Source organism: Muntiacus reevesi, chromosome 14, assembly GCF_963930625.1.
Source record: "Muntiacus reevesi chromosome 14, mMunRee1.1, whole genome shotgun sequence".
Classification (NCBI taxonomy): Eukaryota; Metazoa; Chordata; class Mammalia; order Artiodactyla; family Cervidae; genus Muntiacus; species Muntiacus reevesi.
In genome coordinates this window covers 24,952,752-24,972,836 of record NC_089262.1, presented here as the reverse complement: position 1 = coordinate 24,972,836, position 20,085 = coordinate 24,952,752, and positions in this window count along the sequence as shown.

Sequence of the window (20,085 nt, the reverse complement as noted above, 5' to 3'; positions counted from 1 at the left end):
AAGCTGCACCTACTACTAGCCAGTGCTAAGCTAAAGCCAGAGTGAAGCTGAGCCAGATTGATATAATCCATAAAGTTCAGCTTTTCATGGCATGGATCAAGGTGGAAGAGAATAGATGATATATCTGAGAGTGTAAACAGAATATTCAACATAATTTAAGTTGACTCCCCTACACACAATACAGCAAAATGTAATTTTACTAAGATGTTGAAAAACAAGTAAAAGAGTAGAACATGTAGAAAGAAGCCGTGAGGGCTAAATGTGAAAAGAAATATGGCTTAAATACCTGTTAGCCTAAAGTTAGTCCATTCATTTCCCTCTTCCAGCCAACATGAAGATCAAATTTTGGTCAGCTAAATGAAAGATAGAATCATAAAAGAACAGAAAATTTGCTGAAATCTAGTCGGACACGACTGAAGTGACTTAGCAGCAGCAGTAACAGCACTGCTATTCCCAGGACAGTAAGCAAAGAGACATGCCTAGTGCTGGTCCACATACACACAAAAACTGAAATTTATTGAACACTGCTACCTTACAGAATATACAGGAAAGCTTTAATAAAATCACACCATATAGCATCATATAATGACCGCTGCCAAGGTATTTGCCAAAGGTATTTCAATAAAACCATTCTAAGCAAGCTGCAATGAAGTACTTTATATTTGCAACCTCAGCTGTTCTGATGTGAGCCAGGGATAGATTATGTAGAATGGATAAACTGCACACCCCAAAGGTTATATCAGAAAGGTTGTATTTTCAGCTGGGCACCAAGGTATTGCCACTTATAATTCCTGATAGGTACTTGGAGTGCAGCTAAACTACCTTGCAGGTCACATTAAAGGCCATGTGATATTTCTTGTAACTCTCTAGCCACCTATGTTCCCTTTCATTCTTCTTCATAAACCTTCTTCCTTTGCCTCAGCTCTCAAAATTTAAAGCAGTCCTGGGATTTCATTCTGCCCATTTCTCATTTCAACATATGCATGCCATATACGAACAATATAATCCATTTTCATATTTTCAGTTTTTTATGCTTTGATGATTCCCAAATGTTTACCTCATGTTCTCATTTTCCTCTTGAGCTCCAGACCCCAAACTTTCATTTACTGACTGGACACCTGCCCTTGGACCTCTCAGAGTTATTTTAAATTCCACACAGCTCTACAATTCTGCAGAAGCCTGGTTCTGTGGTTTGCCCACACATAATCAATCTCTAAACTTGTGTCATTATTTTAAAACTTACTAAAGTTATAGTTTTATACTGAACAGAATTCTCATAGTACACCCTCACTGGTTTACTGTGGAATCATCATCATTGATTATAAGACACCATATAAAACATAGATCTACTTGGCTCCTCACAGACACAGTGGCTACTAGTCTAATTAGTTTTGTTTTTGTCTGGTTTCATTTTGATTTTCTTTTGTTTTTAAAGGTGGTTTGAGAAATTCTAGGACTTCTGATGATCCTATAGTCTGGTGCAGATTTGTTTTCTCCCCTTTCCCAAGTAAGTTCTTTCTGTATTTTCTTCTACTCTCTAACCAAAAAGAAGTTTCTATTTTCCACCAGGCTTTAATACTGAGGACAACTATCTTGACTTAAATCAGCTCTGTGAAGGTTGAAGTTTTGCCAGGTATTAAGAACTGGTTTTACTGATACACACTTCCTAATCAGAGTCATCGACCTCTTGACCTATTCTCCTTTCTAGGCCCCGAATTTGGACGTCCTGAGCACACTAATTTGAATTGTAGAGACTGTGGAAATAATACGCTTCCTTGGTGGCTCAGACAGTAAAGAATCTGCCTGCTAAGCGTGAGACCCAGGTTCAGTCTCTGGGTCGGGAAGATCCCCTGCAGCTATCCACTCCAGTATTCTTGTCTGGAGAATTTCATAAACAGAGGAGCCTGGTGGGCTATAGTCCATGGGGTCTAAAATAGTCACATGCAACTAATACACACACACACACACACACACACACACACACGAAAATAAGCAATTTTTCCCTTGGTGTCAAAACCAGGTTATGTTTCTGCATCCTTTCCTCTTATCTCCTTCATTGAGGCCAATTTTTCTAAACCTTGGATATTCATTAACATCTGTTGAGTGTTTTGTTACTCACATGGAGGTCGATGAGAATGGCTAATATACACAGCTGGAGACAACTCTTTCCCAGAAACACATTTGACCTCTTCTCTTAGATATTTCTAATAGTTGATCAAAAAATCACTTTCATACTGAGGACTAACCATGTCACCAAGTTTAGTTTAGTTCAGCTCAGTTCCTCAGTCATGTCTGCCTCTTTTCAACCCTATGAACTGCAGCATGCCAGACTTCCTTGTCCATCACCAGCTACAGGAGCTTGTTCAAACTCATGTCCATTGAGTCAGATATGCCATCCAACCATCTCATCCTCTGTGATCCCTTCTCCTGCCTTCAATCTTTCCCAGTGTTAGGGTCTTTTCCAGTGAGTTAGTTTTTCAAATCAGGAAGCCAAATTATTGGAGTTTCATCATCAGCATCAGTTCTTCCAATGAATATTCAGGACTGATTTCCTTTAGAATTGACTTGTTGGATCCCCTTGCAGTCCAAGGGACTCTCAAGAGTCTTCTCCAACTCCACAGTTCAAAAGCATTAATTCTTCAGCACACAGCTTTCTGTATAGTCCAACTCTCACATCCATACATGACTACTGGAAAAACCATAACTTTGCCTAGAGGGACCTTTGTCAACAAAGTAATGTCTCTACTTTTTTTTTTTTTCCTACTTTTTTAAATATGTGATCTAGCTTGGTCAGAGCTTTTCTTCCTAGAAGCAAGTGTCTTTTAATTTCATGGCTGCAGTCACCATCTGCAGTGATTTTGGACCCCTCAAAAATAAGTTCTCTCACTGTTTCCATTCTTTCCACATCTATTTGCTATGAAATGATGGGACCAGTTGCCATGATATTAGTTTTCTGAATGTTGAGTTTTAAGCCAACTTTTTCATTATCTCTCTCACTTTCACCAAGAGGCTCTTAAGTTCTTCTTCTCTTTCTGCCATAATGGTGGTGTTATCTGTATATCTAAGATTATTGTTATTTCTCCTGGCAACCCTGATTCCAGTTTGTGCTTCTTGCAGGTTGTGCTTCATCCAGCCTGGCACTTTGCATGATGTACTCTGCATATAAGTTAAATAAGCAGGGTGACAGTATACAGCTTTGATGTACTCCTCTCCTGATTTGGAACCTGTCTGTTATTCCATGTCCAATTCTGTTACTTCTTGAGCTGCATGCATATTTCTCAGGAGGCAGGTAAGGTGGTCTGGTATGCCCACTCTTGAAGAATTGTCCACAGGTTGTTTGGATCCACAGTCAAAGTCTTTGGCCTAGTCAATAAAGCAGAAATAGATGTTTTCCTGGAACTCTCTTGCTTTTTTGATAATCTGACAGATGTTGGCTATTTGACCTCTGGTTCCTCTGCCTTTTCTAAATCCAGCTTGAACATCTGCAAGTTCATGGTTCATGTTAAAGACTGGCTTGGAGAATTTTAAGCATTACTCTGCTAGTGTGTGAGAGTAAAATTTCACATATTCTAACACTTCTGGGAAACCTCTCTATCCCTCTTTCTAAATCATTTCCAATAGTATCTGTTACCACTTAACAATTGTTTGTTTCTTCACACTCTTTCTTTCTCATATTATGTACAATCTATGAGAGAGAAATTTGGATGTTTTTCCTTCATCATCTGTTACCAGTGTTAAAGTAGTTCTTGGCAAATAAACTCACTAAATATTACTGAAAACAGTGAATGATTGTATACAAGTCTCAGTGTGTAACTTGACTGGTAGTATCTAAGGCTCATGGAAATTTCTGGATGCTAGACTCTGGCTCATTGAACTGTATCTCTGTGACTTCTGTCATCTTCCTCTGGAATGTTCTTAAGCTAGTTTTAAGGGGAAAATGTCTCTTCATTCCACTTCTTAAATCATAATATCTATACCTAAGAATATCCTTTCCCCTCTTAAATTTTCTTTAGGACTTAAGCATTTAGAACTTAATAACCAGAAGTTTTTGCTAAGTCTTTTTTTTTTTTTTACTCTGATATATTTCCAAACATATATCAAGCAAATCACAGCTATCTTGCTGAAAGGAAGGAAAAGATTGGAAATAACACACTCATAAAAATGTATACAAATAATTTCAAAATATCACCCAGTCACACATATGTGTAATGATGAATTCACATAGATTATTCAAGATACTAATATAAAATATTAAAACATATTCAGTATCAGACTCTGCTTCCACTTAATAGATCATTAGCATGTATATTTTAAATTGCAATTTATAGTGTAAAAACTATTTAGAAATATTCCTCATAAAGCAGAAAACAATATTAACAGCAGGAAATGGTTGTTATTGACAATTTGATAAGCTAATACATGCAAGACGACCTAGTCTTTTAGTACACAGGTAGTTAAGGATCACAAAATACCATTAGGATTGGTGCAACAATAAATTATTATTTTATTATTTGGCAGAAATTCCAAGACAGAAACAGAAATGAACCTGTGTCACAAAAAGAGTGTGCTCACTGGATAACAGTTGGAAAGCTAGGAAAACTGTCCTCTCCATGTGTCAAATTGTCCATATGGAACTGCCATTTCACAAATTTACTGAAGCAGTTATGCTCTGAAATCTGGATCTATATAAATTCAGCCATCTCATATGGTTAATGATATTTGGGGAGTTTATTTAGCAATTGACAGTTGAGGGGCAAATGGGGGAAGCATAATAGTAAGTCACTATTAATTTTATCAACTTCTGGAAATCTATTTCCAATACTTTTATGTCTTCCAAACTTTTGATAAGCTTTATTACACATTTATTCATTCATTTAATGAGTTTATACAGTCATGAACAATGGACTTTTTAGATGTTTACACAAATTATGCCAACATTTTAATGCCATGACAACGTGTTGCTGTTTGTTACTGTTGTTTAGCCACTAAGTAGTGACTGACTTTTGCCACCCCATAGACTGTAGCCCACCGGGCTCCTCTGTCCATGGGATTTCCCAGGTACCAATACTGGAGTGGGTTGTCAAGTCCTCCTTCAGTGGATCTTCCTGACCCACAGACTGAACCCTCGTCTCCTTCATTGGTAGGCAGATTCTTTACCACTGAACCACCAGGGAAGCAAGCCATGACAACTAGTAGGAAGAAAATCTTCTTATAAAAATTAGAACATTTATCAGTAAATTCAATAAGGTAGACTAAATAAGATATTTCAGCTCATTCTTAGGTTTACTGTTTGCTTTCTGATAGAGAACTTTTACAAAACCCTGAATATAAAAAGCACATGGTCAACATATTATATTTATTACCATGAAGCTATAAATAATCATAATACTTTACTATATTATACATTTTACAAACGATATATTATGATAATGTATAATAATATAACAGAAAATATTAAAGAGCTAAATACATAACATATATTCAAGGAGAAACTTTTTCAGTCATTAATAGGCAGAGGTTAAGATGCTTAATCCATTTAAGTTTATTATAATAATGTTACATAACTTTAATCTAGAAGACCATGCTCATTGCATCCAAGATAAAACTTGTTTAATCTGATTTTGAAAAGATGATTAATTCAAGGAATGGGGAAAGGAATTGGAAGTAAACATCATTTGCATAACTATTTCAAACTCAGATTTCAAATTTATCACATTCATTGTGATATAGTCCTATGGATTGCTACAAGAAGCAAAAATTCCAGAAGAGATTTTGTAAAGGCAAATTTTCATACTTCATCCCCAGATGTACTAATGCACTAAGCCCAGAAATCTAAATCATTTAGAAGGTATAGAGATGTTTGACAGATGCCTGATATGTGTAAATATACCTAGCAAGGTAGAAATAAATAGTAAAAGAACAATATAATGAAATATATCTAAATTCTAAAACACATAAGTAACTACAAAAATATTGGAAAATATTATTCAGATCTGCACACACACCTATATACACAAATATTTATGCAAATACATATGTAAAATAGATCTAAATGTTTATATGGGTGCATAGATATGTAGATTAATATATTTTGTAAATGTATAAAGTTCAATAATTCTATGGATATTACTCTATTTAAATATTAGGTCAGTAATACTATTTTTAAATAGAAATGAATTAAGAAAATGTTAAAGGAAATTTTGAACTTCAGATATACATATGTGTATATTTACTGGTGGCTTAGAGGGTAAAGCATCCGTCTGCAATGCGGGAGACCCGGGTTCAATCCCTGAGTTGGGAAGATCCCCTGGAGCAGGAAATGGCACCCCACTCCAGTACTCTTGCCTGGAAAATCCCATGGACGGAGGAGCCTGGGAAGCTGCAGTCCATGGGGTCGCAAAGAGTTGGACACGACTGAGCGACTTTACTTTCCTTTTGTATACATAAACCTATATGAATATCACATATATCTACATATATATGTCAAATGCTAGTAAAAAATTGCCAAAAATATAGAATCATGTGGTTGGAATCCGCCTTTTTAACTGGCACTTCTTATAATTTTGATATCTACAATTTTTTAAAAAGTTTGCAGGGGCTGTGTAGCCCATCTGAAAGCAGAGAACCTATGTTAATATCCTTGTGAACAATCCCACACTCTAAATAAATATAATAAATTTAATGTTGTAGTTTGATTTTAGTTCTAAATTCCAATAGCAGTTAGGTGAAATGGTACGAATGTCCAATTATAAAATAAACAAATTCTGGGGATCTAATGTACTGCATGGTGAGTATAGCATATTATGTACATGAAAGTTTCTCAGAGGGTAGATTTCAAATGTTCTCACCACAAAAAAAGGGGGTAATTATGTGATGTTATGAAGGTGTTTTCATGTATATTTGAAGTTAAAGTTCTTTATCAGATGTTTTTGCAAATATTTTCTCCCATTCTGTGGTTTGTCATATAATTCTCTAGGAATCATCATTCACAGAAGTTTTAGCTGTAATAAAGTGCAGCTTATCACTTATTTCTTTCAAACATTGCTCCTTTGGGATTTTATCTAAAGTCAATGTCAATTTCAGGTCATCTAGAATTTCTTGTATACCATTTTCTAGGAGTTCTATAGTTTTGTATTTTACTATTAGGATTATGATCCATTTTGAGTTCATTTGTGTATGAGGTCTGGGTCTAGACTGACATTTTTTTCTACATGTCAATAGAGTTTTTCCAGTACCATTTCTTGAAAAGATTATTTTTACCCTATTGCATTCTTTTCATCTTTTTCAAAGATCAGTTGACTATATTAGATCTATTTTTGAGCTCTTCATTCTGTTTCATAGGTCTATTTATGTATTCTTCACCAATACCATACTATTTTAATCACTGTAGCTATGTGGTAAGTCTTGAAGTCAGATACTATCAATACTCTATCTTTATTCTTGTTCTGCAATATTGAATTGGCTATTCTGGATCTTTTATTTTTTCATATAAAATTAAAAACTTGCCAATATCCACAATATAAATTTCTGGGATTTTAATCGAGATTATGTTGAATTTTTACATTAAGACACATCTACTTTTTAAAGTATATTTGTGAAGATTTGTTCTTTGTATTTATGTAACATTATTATATTTTTTTCTATTTTGAAAAGCAATGAATTTCTCTTGGAACTATTGATATTTTGCATATATGCATAGAAGAGAAAATTAAAATAATCATACTTATGGCCATACTATAACCAATGTTGACTTTTTATATTTGCAGACATACTTATCATACATTTTCTGATCATATAATTTATACTGTATATGTGAATACAAGTAATTTTCTACTATACAATAATATGATAATTATATATATTGATACTACATTTTCCTCTAAATTATATTGCCAAATATAATTGAAAAATATATATAACTCTTCTTTTATCTAATAAATCCTGCTTATTACTGTTAACTAAATACTGTTAGCTTTATTTATCAGTGCCTTTAAATAATTTTTTCACGACTCAGGATTTTACTTGATAAATGATTTTTTTGTCCATCCAAAATATATCAATGATTGGAGCATGCTTTATTTTTTTTCTGATTCTTCTCAGTTTTTATTAAAATATACTATATTACTGTCTTATTTCTTGTAGACATATTTTCAAGTTGCTATGGTTACTTTACTAATTTACAGTCATAATTTTGATTTACTATGAATTGAAATAATTTCCTTTTTTAATGAATTAGCTTTTGTAATTAAAACCAAAGTGACACTAAGGTTTAGAAGGAAATTTATATTTTAGAAATTGGTTTTCATTCAGTTTAATATTATTTTATAATTTGTCAAAGGCTGTCTTTGAACATATCTTGTCTGCTTTTGTTGCTTGTTGCAACTTCTATACATTTTGTATGAGATAAAATATATTAAAGTCATTTTTTGAAATGGCATTCAGCTTTACAAATTTAATTCTTATGAAACAAATCAGGCTATTTTCAAGAGAGTCAGCATAAGAGGTAATCACAACTAAGTGATTTTTGAAAATGAAGAAAGAAGCTATTTTATTTGTACATCATGACTTTTCTATTGCTAATATATTAGAAGCACAATTTTGCCATAAAAACTAATAAGCAAAATAAATTATGTAGCTATGCTAAGTAAAATTATAAGGTACTTCAAGGCATATTTAATCTTTGGAAAAGATTAAAGGAATTTTTACATTCCTCAAAGCAAGTGATTTTAATGTGTTTAATTTCTACCTTAGTGCACTTTATCACATTGTTTGCTGATAGATTTTGCATCATTTTATATTCTTAAAACATGTTTTTGTAAATAGAAAGAAGAAAATTATGTTATTTTACCTATGCTGAGTAAAAGATAGCAACATTGAAAATCCAAGTCACTCTGGTCAAATTTTCAAGTTATTTAAATAAGTTACATGCAAACATCCAGAATGCAAGGTGCAGATTCAACCATAACATCCAGTACTTTCGTATTTTCCTTTTTCTCTTCATTTTTTTAAATAAAAAGAAAAACAACACTTTAGTTCTCCAGGCCTGTTATATCCGCATCCCATAATTTCATGAATTTGGAAATTACTGAAGAGAGGAATTAGAAATATTTTTCCTAGCACTGCTAAATTAAAAAAATTTTTTTCATTTATTTTTATTAGTTGGAGGCTAATTACTTTACAATATTGTAATGGTTTTTGCCATACATTGACATGAATCAGTCATGGATTTACATGTGTTCCCCATCTCGATCCCCTCTCCTGCCTCCCTCCCCATCCCATCCCTCTGGGTCTTCCCAGTGCACCAGCCCTGAAGGAGGAGATAGAGAATCTACCTGAAAAAGAATTTAGAATAATGCTAATAAAAATGATCCAAAATCTTGAAAACAAAATAGAGTTACAGATAAATAACCTGGAGACAAGGATTGAGAAAATGCAAGAAACGTTTAACAAGGACCTAGAAGAAATAAAAAAGAGTCAATTAAATTTTTTGTGTTAAATTGAGCACAGGCACACAATTTAAAGATTTACGTAACGTATGGCAAATTATAGGGCTTCCCTCATATAACCCACCTGCAATGCTGGAGATCCCAGTTTGACTCCTGGGTCAGGAAGATCCACTGGAGAAGAGATAGGCTACCCACTCCAGTATTCTTGGCCTTCGCTTGTGGCTCAACAGGTAAAGAATCCACCTGCAGGGAGGGGGGATCGGGATGGGGTATACGTGTAACTATATGGCTGATTCTTGTCAATGTATGACAAAACCCACTGAAATGTTGTGAAGTGATTGGCCTCCAACTAATAAAATAATATTTAAAAGAAAAAAGAATCCACCTGCATTGCAGGAGACCTGGGTTCTATCTCTGGGTTGGGAAGATCCCCTGGAGAAGAAAAATGATACCCACTCCAGTATTCTTGGCCTGGAGAATTCCAAGTGTTGCAAGAATCGGACACGATTGAGCAACTTTCATGGCAAATTATAGTGCCAATTTTCTTTCTTCACCTCCACCAATATCTAGTGGGAAAAAAAAAAAAATACGTTTCCTAACTTTTCTCAAAATTATTGAAACTTGAACAATATAAAGGGAAAGGAAATGAAGCAAAAAGTGTTGTACTTAGCCATAGTATATGTGAGTGTCTCCTTCTGATTGTAACTAAACTACTAACTTTCAAGAATGAGAGTCTAAGAAATAATGAGCATAGTTTTTATACTATTATTTCTATTATCAACAACCATAGAAAAACCAATACCTACCTCCTTTAATTCCTGGATGTCACTGGATTGGGAGCTGCCATTTGCCAACATGTAAACTTACTATTTTTAAAGTCAGAGGGAAAAAAAAAATAGAGTCAGAGGAGATCCAACCAGTCCATACTAAAGGAAATCAGTCCTAAATATTCATTGGGAGGACGGATGCTGAAGCTGAAACCCAAATACTTTGGCCACCTGATTTGAAGAACTGACTCGTTTGAAAAAACTCTGATGCTGGGAAAGATTGAAGGTGGGAGGAGAAGGGGACAATAGAGGATGAGATGGTTGGATGGCATCACCTACTCAATGTACATGAGTTTGAGTAAACTCCGGGAGGTGGTGATGGACAGAGAAGCCTGGCATGCTGCAGAAGGGGTCGCAGAGTCGGACACGACTGAGTAACTGAACTGAATTGAATTCTGACTTAGGGCTTCACACATGGCGCTAGTGGTAAACGACCTATCTGCCAAAGCAGGATAGGTAAGAAATGCATCTTCTATCCCTGAATCTGGAAGATCCCCTGGAGGAGGGCATGGTAACCCACCAATATTCTTGCCTGGAGAATCCGATGAACAGAGCAGCCTGGTAGGCTACAGTCCATGAGGTTGCAAACAGCTGGACACTACTGAAGCGACTTAGCATGTACACATGCACGCATTCCTACTCTAGCTAGCTCACACTATGCTCAACTGGAATGATCAGAAAGATGAAGTAAAAGTCAATTGTAGATAAGAAGATCAAATAAATCTCTATGAAAAAGAAATGTGCAATAGGCAATTCATCCTGAAAATATATCTTGTACCTCTCATAGGACCAACCAAAAATTCCATGTCATAACCATTCCTCAGTGGTTTTCAGTTAGGTTTCCTAAAATCAGTGCAATTTCATGAGCACATTATGTGATCTCCTCAATTTAATCAGAAGAAAATGCAATAAATTTCTCACATTTCTTAAAAACATGCATAAGACAGTCATTTGTTTCCATTTAATTGAACAAATACACATTAACAACTGGTATTGTGTTGGTCACTGGGCTCTATCCTGTTGTTACAGTAGATATCATGAAAGCATCTTTCCTGCCTGCTATGCTTGCACAGATTTCAGAGTCTACTGGGCAAGAGAAATATTAAGAAAATATTTAATCAAAGAAATCAACCTAGTTGTATTAAATGTACTGAGCACAATACTAGATAAAGTGACCTGTCTGAAGAGTCAAGAAAAACTGACACAGAGAGTGAGGTACAAAGCTCAAATAAAATGTGCTATAAGGAACAGAAAAGAAAATGAACCATAATAAAGATGACTATGAATTTATATAAAAACACAAGCTGTTTTCTGAATACTAACCTTTTTCAGCTTATGTTCTAATCAGATTACATTTAAGAAATTGAAAGCTATATTCGTTTTTCCCATAAGTGCCATTCAGAACTACTCCCTATTATCCAGACCCCCTGAAAAAGATGGCAAATTGATCTTCAGTTCATGAAGGCAGCCCTTCAAAAGATGTAGATTCCTAATTGAGAAACGTCTAACCTGTTCCCCCTGCCAGGATGAAGGGGAGCGAGTGGCTCTTCAGTGCCTGCTCTTCAGTTCCTGTGTGTTTCTGGAAAGATCACGGGGAGCAGGTGTGTAATTTTGGAGACACATCCCTTCCATCACACACACACACACACACACACACACACACACACACACACACACACACACACACACACAGTCTCTCTCTCTGACCCTGTGACTGTCATTTTTCAGCTGGGCCCCCTCGATGGAACATCCGGCTTTGATGCCGCCAATAGTTTGGGAACTATTAGTATAATACAGTGAAGTGTGAAGCTTTTAGTTGCTCAGTCCTGTCCACCTTTTTGGGAAGCTGTGGACTGTAGCCCACCAGGCCCTTCTGTCCATGGGGTTTTCCAGGAAAGAATACTAGCGTGGGTAGCCATTCCCTTCTCCAAGGGATCTTCCTGACTCAGGGATTGAATCCGTCTTCTGCATTGCAGGCAGATTCTTTACTGGCTGAGCCACCAGAAAGCTCATAATACAAATGACCTAAGATTAAAACCAAGGAAGCCAACTGAAGAAGAAAAAGCCTATTTTAAACCTTGGGCGAAAAATAAGTTGTACAAATAATTCTTTCACCTAGTCAACTATGTAAACATATTCCTAACACAAATCGCAGCAATAATGACAAAAGCAAAAAGGTTATTAGAGATTAACAATTTAATTTACGCATCTACTCTCTACACAGAGTGTAACTGAGCTTTTTTTTTTTTTTTTTAAATTCAATAAGATTACGTCATTGAATAGTCAGTATGGTTCATGGGTTAAGAGCATGGAATTTTCTAATCAGATATATTTCTTGTCTTTGCTCCAAAGCAGTGTGACCCTGAGCAAGTTACTTTAATCAAAATGATCTTTGTCAGTAAATTGGGAAAAAATATTAGATGTTACAACTGAAATAAGCCCTGTAAGAACTAAATGTAAATCAATTAGTATGATGCATAGCACAATGTTCAGTATATGCTAAACGAGAAAATGCATGTTGCTTAAGTAAATATCACCTAAAGTACTATATACAATTTAGCTGATGGCCTTAATGTAGTTTGGGTTTCCCAGTCAGTGCTAGTGGTAAAGAACCTGCCTGTCAATGCAGGAGAGGTTAAGAGATACGCCTTCAATCCCTGGGTCTGAAGGATACCCTGGAGGGGGAGATGGCAACCCATGCCTGTATTCTTGCCTGGGAAATCCCATGGATGGAGGAACCTCTCAGGCTACATACAATCCATGGGGTTGCAAAGAGTTGGACTTGACTGAGTGACTGAACACAAAGAACGTTAATATAGTTTAATTTACCATTCCTTTGTTGTTAGATATTTAAGATATTTGCTTTCATGGTAGATTTTAAAAATGTACTTCATAAATATCATAGCTCTATTTATCGATGTTTACTAAGAGTAGTTTAGGAACTATAGTATATGGAATTCTTAGGGTTCTCCTACATACTGAAAATTTATCAGCAAACAACATGATTGCAGCTCACCCTGCCATTAGCAATGTCAAGTATTCACCTCACCATTCCTTTCATAACCCTGCATATTCATGTTCTTTCTGTGTCTAAGTTTTCTAGTGTGATGGATAACACACAATATCCCATTATTTTAATTAAAATTGTCTTGAACAGTAATAAAGTTGAACATTTTACCAAAAGTGATGTTTGAAATTTGATGAAACATTTACATAATAACATGTTGCTATTATGCCCTACAAAGATGGTTTTCAAAAGATGGCGTTCTGATGCTGTATTTCTTGATTGCCACCTTTAGAAATTAATTACTTTTTGTTTATACTTCATCTTTTTAAATTACAATAAATCGTGTCATTCTTGCAAGTTCTTACACAGACTTAATTGCTTCTTTGAAAGGTTTGCCAGATATATCAAGCCAGTTCATTAATGCACAGATGATTCCTTCACATTAAGAAAGACACATTGGAGCACCACAAATGTCAAGTCAGTTATTACGAACGAAAAGCAGAAAATGGCAACCATCAAAAGGTGAGCCCTTATTCAGTAGGGACCAAAAATAAAACTGCAGTAACTCCTTTGTGTGATAATGGAGAGATATTAGATTGTTTTAAGGTCATGCAAGGAGAATCTTTCATTTGTCAGCTATGTCCCTTTGCAGAGGATTTTTTTCCCCTGTCTCATGACTGTGTTCAAAAATCAGTCCAAAAGGAACAGTGAATTTTATCCCTATAATTCATTTATTTGGATCTCTTTGCCCAAATATTTGAATCACTATAATTTCCAAGTACATGTAGATGCGTGTCTTTGCTTTAAGTTATTTAGAATTTAATAGGAAGGATTAAAATGAAAATACCATTATATATTTTTAAAATAGACAAAATGCACTAACAGTAATAATGAGAAAGGACTATGCATAGAGGTTTGTAACTTCAGAATTACTAATGGCTCTAAATTTCATCTGTGTGGGGTCAATATATTCATATTTAATTTTGCATTAGAAAAAAACTCTAAAAAAGCATATAAATAGCAATTTAATCATTGACATAGTATATATTTATCTATTCAATCTGGCTTTAAGGGAATAAATAATTAGCTAAAATTATACATCAATGATTAAGACATACCTCCTAACAACTTTGGAAAAGATAATGTCCATAATATAACTTCAAAGTTAATATTTCTTCTATATAAAAAGATTTATTTTGAGCAATTATGGTAGAAAAAACTAATAAAAATATTCGTATATAACTTGTGTGCCAGGAGGGATACACAGGAAACAAAAATAGGGAAAAATTCTAAATTCATTAGATTTATATTTTAGTGAGAGAAGAGAGTAAGCAACAGAAATAGTAAACTATATAGTAGTCAACAGGAGATGTTTCTATAGAGAATAAATATGAGAAAGGAAGGTAGGAATTAGAAATTTGAAGTTAGTACAGTTTTACCTCTAGCATTATAGGAAGTCCTCCCCAAGGCTGTGATCCCTGAACAAAGTTATGAAATTTCTAGGGAAAAATTATTCCAGATGGAGGGATGAGCACATGCAAAGATACTGTGACCTTAAAACTATTATATTTCTATGTAAAAAAAAGATTACTTTTACTAAGGTAGAATGCAGGATTGGTAGAAAAATGTTTGCGCAGATGGGATTACAAAGATTCAGCTAATTATTTGGTAAATAACAGAAGGTACTATATTATTATGCTGCATTTTGTATAAATTTAGCACTTATGAACTGCAAAATATATTACCACCTATAATCACATATCACATATCACATGCTGGTCCTAGAAGACAACCTGAGCATCATTATTTTCCTATTTTAGTGCAAAGGAAGATTCATAAACAACTTCTTTAAAAGTTCAGCTTTAAAAAGAAATAAAAAACTTAGTCATGAAAAACACTGGGTATTTTAAACAAATATTACCCTCTTTTGTAAAATTTGTGTTTCTCAAGGGAGTTCTTCATAAAATTTGCAGGTAAGAATGTTAATGGGAAGAAAGTAATAGGAGTCTTAATTAAACCCATATTTTTTTTTGTGGCAAGGAAATATTTTAACAGACTCTAGTATTCATAATTTTTTATTCAGATAAACTTAAAAATTATGAAATAGTGAAATTGCTTATATTCATTTATAACTATTAAAATCAGAAACAAACCAAGTTCATGAATAAGATGTAGGTAATATTAGAAATTTCATAACTAAAATTATCAATACTCATCCATTATGAAAAATACTTTTTGCTAAAATCAAAAATTCAGAAATATGGTGAAATAATTTTTCTAGTGAAAGAATCAATTATGTTTATTTATACTAGCATTTTTGGTTTTGAATATGATGAGAAATACTTGTACCATCATTGTTACTGTTGTTACTTGACTTTTTAAGCATATGTATATCATTTTCATGAATTATGCATTTAATAAAGTACCACTTATAAAGTACAAAGTATTTAATAAAGTACCAAACAGGGTGATGAATGTTTGAGGCACTATTTAAACTTTGTCCCAAAGATTATTTCTGACTGGCTTCCATAGTTAAAAATGTGGTTCAAATTCAAAAGTACAAACTTGGAATTTGAGCAATGCCTAGGTTCTTTGTATGACTTTGTCCCTCTTTATACCATTTAAGTATTTTTGCCTTTGACCTAATAAACTGCTATGTAATGTCTTAAGATGACTTAATTTTCAGAATACTTGTTCCTAAGTTACTATAAAAATGTCCTTTGTGTAGCCACCTCATTTCATTTGATCATTACTGTGCTCAAAGGGTCCTCATAAATTTGAGAGCAAACCCACATGTGGGCACTAAATTCATTAATTTTACCTTGCTAATAAGTCATTTGGATGATTCAGAATATATTAGCTGATTTCATTCGGTTAGGATTGAAAACCAAACAAAATAAAACCTTTTTAAAGTCCTAATAAACCAAAAAAAAAAAAAAAATTGCAAGACAGTATGTCACTGGTAGAGTCCTTTAGAAACTTCAGAAGTTTGTAAATCTTCGAAATTCACTGGGTTTGATCTCTTAGCTATGGGGTTGAATGGTTCTTCCTGCAGACCTGAAATAAAGGGTCCTGGGCTGGAAAGCCTTACACCATCAAGCACCTTCCAGTCAAAACATCAAACTGTCTAATTGCCTCTTTTCTTCAATATATCTTCATTGATAAGATAATAACAAAGAAGAAATAAAGTCTACTTTTTAGTACTAACCTTCCAGGGGGTGAAATCATAAAAAAGAAACAGAATTAAGGTTAAGCCAACGGTACATAAAATAAACCATTGGCCTTTGAATTCCTAGTCCAGCATAGTTTTTCAAGGAGTAATCTGTAACATTTACAATACTAAACGGCTCACCATCATGACTAAAAAATCCACATCAGACTCCTCTAGTATTTCCATTGGCTGGCTAAGGCAGCAGCACCAGCGCAATGAATTTGACACTTTACTAGGCAGCAGTTGAATAAATTCCCAGCACACTGGTGGACTACACCAGTCCCAAAAGTTTCACTGAACTTCTAAGAAATATGAAGCAATTTTCTAGCATTATGGACAAGAAAGCAGATTTAGCTTTATTCCAAAGCAAATTTAACAATGCATGAATAAAATATCACCACAAAGGAAACAATTCAAATACTATATCAAACCTAAAAAGTCTCTTGGACTGCAAGCAGATCCAACCAGTCAATCCTAAAGGAAATCAGTCCTGATTATTCATTGGAAAGACTGATGCTGAAGCTGAAACTCCAATACTTTGGCCACCTGATGAGAAGAACTGATCCATTGGAAAAGACCCTGATGCTGGGAAAGATTGAAGGTAGGAGGAGAAGGGGATAATAGAAGATGAGATGGTTGGATGGCATCATTGACTCAATAGACATGAGTTTAAGTAAACTCTGGGAGTTGGTGATGGGCAGGGAAGCCTGGCGTGCTGCAGTCCACGGGGCGCAAAGAGTTGGACACGACTAAGAGACTGAGCCGAACTGATTAAATAAATGTAAAGGTCTAAGGAAAATTTCAATAAAAATATTTACTTGCAACGTTATCAATATATTTAAAAGCTGATCTACATTTTATTGAGATGATGTAGAACCAGTAGGGTGGTCAGATCTGAACTTAATATTTCAGTACCATTTTGGGAACCTGGTAAAATGGGGTCATTCTGGCCTCTGGTGATTAGCTTTATTGCCTCATGTGATTTGCTCAGGTCAACAAAATTAAAGAAGTGCTGTGAATTTGGATGTAAATTCTAATAGCCAATACATAATAAGTAATCTTCTTTTCATCTGCCAAAATAATCAGCAATGATCTAGACAGTGACCTACTATGCCCATACCCTGGCAGCCTGGGTCCCAGAATGATAAAGACAGAAAGCAGAGTTCCCCTCCAGGCCAACATGAACATGTTATTTTACTCTTCTGAGATTTTGTGATTGCTTGTGTCTTACCCAACTATGTTCCTAAGGCTACTAATTAATTCAATTAATATTTGTGAAGCAATTTGTTTATAGCTAATTTTATTATAAATGCTTTTCAAAATTTCCATTTTGTTACTTAAGTATCCAGCTATAAGACGAACACACTAACTTCAAATCATTTTTATCTTATCAAATAAAATATAAACTAATTGTATGTATTTTTATAAGTTGCATATAAAACTGTAACAAATTCTTTCTTTTGTTATTTATCTTGAAAAATGCAAACTGTTTCTTATTCCATGTGTTTGTTCAAATTCTTCTTTGGAAAAGCAGGTAATACAACTGGTATAATATTATTCTATCATAGTTTTGTAACTGACACTTGGTATGTATGAAATATAGATAAAAATGAACAAGAACTCCATCATTTGTCATTAGTTTTAGAAAATCTTGAGCTTCATGCTTGTAATTAGAAAAAGAACAAATGAAGGCCAAAGTTAGTAGAAGGAAGAACATAGTAAACTTCAGAGCCAAAGTAAATAAAATGGAAACAAAAAAAAGTAAAATCATCAATGAGAAATGCTTTGTATCTTTCACAGCCTGTGAGAGGTGTCACCTAGTACCATCTCTGTTCCTGATTGCTGCCAGCCTCACCGCTATCACTGGCAATGCTACTAAAGACACAGGGGTTGTGGGATTCTCTGCCGTGTTCACGGTCTCGTGGGTTGCAGGCTTTGCTATCCCTGGGGGAAAGGAGGTTAGGGAAGTGTGAGGTTCATGGTCGCTGTTGCTGCAGTCAGGGAGGGCTGAGTCCTGGGCACCTCCACACCTGGAGTGCTGGGATTATAGGCTCTGCTGCCTTCTCTGCCTGGTTCCCTGGGGCCCGGGCACCCCTGCAGCTGGGGGCAGCTGGAATCCTGTGCGCCGCTTCCTCTGCTGCTACTGACTGGGTTATCTGGGGCTGCAGGCTCAGCTGCCACAGTTGGGGGACCAGAATGGCAGCCACCCTCTGCTCTGTTCCTCTGGTTCTGCATCCTTTATGTAGTCCAGTATTCTAGTCCACGTGCTTCAGACAGAACTTGTGGAACTTGTGAATAAACTGTGTGTTAGGCAGAGGAAACTGTGGAGTTATGGATGCTTTATGGTTGCAGCCTGAGAGTGAGAGGCAAAGGGAGGCCTCACAGGGTCATGATGCTGCTGCCACTCCCCAAAATTTCATTTTTAATTAATTTTTTTTAAAAAAGAGAAAGGTACAGCAATATAAGCTATATTGAGTGTTGTTGTTGTTTAGTCACTAAGTCATGTCCCACTCTTTTGTTACACTATAAACAGACTATAACCCGTCAGGCTCTTCTGTCCATAGTGTTCCTCAGGCAGGAATACTGGAGTGGGTTGCCATTTCCTCCTCCAATGGATCTTCCCAACCAAGGGATCAAGCTCATATCTCCTGCATTGGAAGGTGGATTATTTACCACTGATGAGCCATCTGGGAAGCCCATACTGAAAGTGAGTAAATATAAATTAAAAACACATTTAGAACACAATTTCTAAAGGTCTAAAGACCTTCATAATCAAGGTCTTTATATATTTATAAATTATCACAGAATTTACTTGCTGATAAAGAGCACCATGATTATGAAACAGGTAAGAAGAACACCACTCTTCATGTGGTTCTATGGAAATTACATACACAAGAACACACACTGTTTAGAAATAAGAATAACAGAACATAACAGAATCTGGGGTACATTTTCATTTGTTGTGTATGTTGTGCTATTTAGTCACTAAGTCATGTCTAACTCTTTTGTGACCACATGGACTGTATCCTACCAGGATCCTCTGTCTAGGGGATTTTTCAGGCAAGAATATTGGAGTGGGTTTGCCACTTCCCTCTCCAGGGAATCTTCCCGACCCAGGGATCAAACCCTCAACTACTGCTTGGCTGGCAGTTTCTTTACCACTGAGCCAATGGGAAGCCACATCTTCATTTACTTGAGTGTACATGAACTGAAAATTGTATTTCATAGACTTTCACAGGACTTCATTATTGCCTGAGAAGAGGAGATAAAGAGATTCAACCTCTGCATCTTTCTCTAGCTTGAGAGTGTAAAATGTTAGCCAATAGAAACAGAAGTAGTTATGAGTTAAATGTTCTGGGATTGGGGATGCTTATCCAACTGTCACATTCATTTAACAGAATTCATCAAAGCAGCTTGTGGGTGTGAGCAGCAGCATACAAAACCTAGAGAATGAGGACACCTGTCCTTAGAGCATAGTAAGAGCATTTCATGGTGAAGTTATAATTCTAGAATATTGGTCCTCCAAATTCACTCAAAGAATGATGCAAATCACAAATATCTTGAAAACCAAGCGTATGGATTTCTTGGCCCACT